The sequence below is a fragment of the Lygodium microphyllum genome, chromosome 16 (genome assembly GCF_053477565.2).
Source record: "Lygodium microphyllum isolate KBCC chromosome 16, Lygodium_microphyllum_v1.1.10, whole genome shotgun sequence".
NCBI classification, from domain to species: Eukaryota; Viridiplantae; Streptophyta; class Polypodiopsida; order Schizaeales; family Lygodiaceae; genus Lygodium; species Lygodium microphyllum.
Window position 1 is genome coordinate 147,075,937 of NC_141150.1, and position 2,856 is coordinate 147,078,792.

Genomic DNA, 2,856 nt, shown 5'->3' on the forward strand with positions numbered 1-2,856 from the left:
ACACACGGCCGTTTCTTTATCCTCGCGGCTCACGAGTATTGTGCCGGCCGTTAGTTTATCCTCGCGGCTCACGAGTACCATGCCTTCTCCCTTTTCCACTCCACATCCGGCCGTTTCTTTATCCTCGCGGCTCACGAGTATTATGCCTTCTCCTCCACCCTTCTCTCCACACACGGCCGTTTCTTTATCCTCGCGGCTCACGAGTATTGTGCCGGCCGTTAGTTTATCCTCGCGGCTCACGAGTACCATGCCTTCTCCTACAACCCTTTCTCCACGCACGGCCGTTTCTTTATCCTCGCGGCTCACGAGCTTATCCTGTTTGGCCGTTCGTTTAGACTCGCGGCTCACGAGTTCCTCCACGCGCTCATTCTGTTCGGCCGTTTGTTTAGACTCGCGGCTCACGAGTTCTTCCACAAGCTCCTCATTTTCGGCCATTCGTTTATACTCGCGGCTCACGAGTTCCTCCAGAGTCAGCCATTCGGCTTCTTCATTCAGTAACATGGCCTCTGGCCCCATTCCGCTCCTTTCCACTTTCCCTCCGATCTCCTCATCAACATAATCGGGCTCAACCCGTTCTTCAGTTCCAGACCGTTCCACCTGTCCCGGCTTATTTATACTCCCCCCAGGTGCAGGAGTTCCGATGTCTGTCCCGATTTCTTTATCCTCCCTCCGGGTACAGGAGTCTTCCTCTTCATCCCTGCCAACATCTTCCATCTCCTCATCCCCCAGTCCATCCAACCTGCCCTCCAAAGAATCATCTGTTTGGGTCTTGGCATCTTTTGCCTCGCCCCTCATTGAGCACTCCTCCAAAACTACCCCTTCCGGTAATGGATCTGACCCGCAGGTCGTCTTCTCTTCCGCGCACTCCTCCACCAACACTCCTTCAAACACAAAACTAGACTCATTTTTCCATACTGGTTGTGCTGGATTAACTATGTGGTCATTCTCTTCATAATATGGCCCGTAGGCCTCCTCATTTTCATCTTGCCACTCGTCTGCATCTGCTTCGTATCCTGGTTCGAAAGGTTGATCATAATAGTCTTGAAAATAGTCGTCTTTCTCTTCCCAGGTTGACCTTTCATGCGCATACTTAGCTTCATATTCTGGATCAAACGCTTGTTCCCCGTAGCCCTCCAATTGTTGTCCTCTATCTTCCCACATGTCATCTTCGTATCTGGCATACTGATATTCAAGAGGCTCCTCATATATGTAGTCTCCTTCAGGTTTGTCACAATAATTATGGTATGGCTCATTTGCCACCCACTCTTCTCTTTCCCCCCAGTGACTTCCTTCACATCCCTCTTCCATTACTGCATCATCAAATTGGCCTGAATCTTCATCTAGTATGGCCCTCTCTCTATCCCTTTGATTTGCTTCTTTCATTATCTGTTCACGGATTTTCAGTTCGGCCTCCCAGTCTATTTCCTCATCTGACCATAGCTCCTCTTCATCTGTATCCGGTTTCTCGACCTCTGAGTCTTCGTCTCTCGATTCGCTTATGGCCTCAGGTAGCTTGGCCCCTTCCCCATGTTGAACTTTACGCTCTGCCAGCCCCTTCTTCAATGTATTCATCACCTGTATAAATGCAATACGTTGTTCTTCATTCAGTTTTCCACTAGATAACGCCTCTTTTGCCATAGCCAACTGATTTTCTATGATAGCATGGTCAACATTGTATCCTCCCTCAACCCGCATTTCACTTTCACTACTAGACTTCTTCATTCGAGCACATGACTTTTCTTGCGTTACTTGAGTTCTCGCAGTTTTAGCCTTTTTATGTACCATATTACCACTAAGATTTGTATTTTGAGTACATGGCTTCTCTTGAACTACTTGGGGTTTCGTAGCTTTTCCTTTTTCATCTGGCATCTTGTTTCCCGCTACCCCCTCTCCATACTCTTCAATGATTTCCATTCTTAACTCCCGCTCTATGAGTAACAAATCAATTTTTGCATTGCTTCTATGTTCTTCAACCCATTCATTGATTTTTCCATTCAACGCTCGAAGTAGTATTTTGATGTTGTCTTGTTTGTCCCTCACTCCCGCTAATCTCCTTTCCAGATTACTTTCTTCCTCTCTAGAAAAATTGTATCCTTTTTGCACCCAATCCACTTTAGTAGCCCACCAAATCCTCCGTTCATCTTCGCAATCAAACCACTGTGCCAAAACCTTGTTTTTTGAAGCATACAAATTTTCAATCCTCAGCTTCTCGGCTTCGTTACGCTCTTTTTCTTCATCTTTTTGGTCATTTTTGACTTTTTTCCCACTTTTCTTGCTTTTTCCCATTTTTTGAAATTTTTGTGAATTTTTGAATTTTTTTGAATTTTTTATGATTTTTTTCGAATTTTTCTGAAAATTTTTGAATTTTTGCCTATTTTACCCCTCCCCCGCCTCCGGACGCCTCGGATGCGTCACGGGGGTCCTGCTCTGATACCAAGTGTCACGGACCCCAAAAACCACCACAACATGCCTCGGCACCATAACACATCAAAACATGGCATATCACGCCCCTTGGGCCTCAACATGGCACCCCAACACGACATATCACCATAACGCGACATGGGTCCCCAACATAACACGGCACGGTTTCTCAACTTATCACGGCGCCTCAGCGCGACACGGCACGGCAATGCGACACGGTTTCACAGTCCACCATGATGTCTCCCCCCAACGGGCAAGGAGCTTTTTCCTCAAGGCACTTGAAAGTTTTTGGTGCTCACGCAAGGACGCACCTCCGAAACCCTTTGTGGTAGCACAACACCCCACTCACCTCTCGCCCCATAAAAAGACTACCCATCCCCCTCACTCTCACTGTTTGCACTCACCATCCCCACTCACCTATTCCTGGGGGAAGCC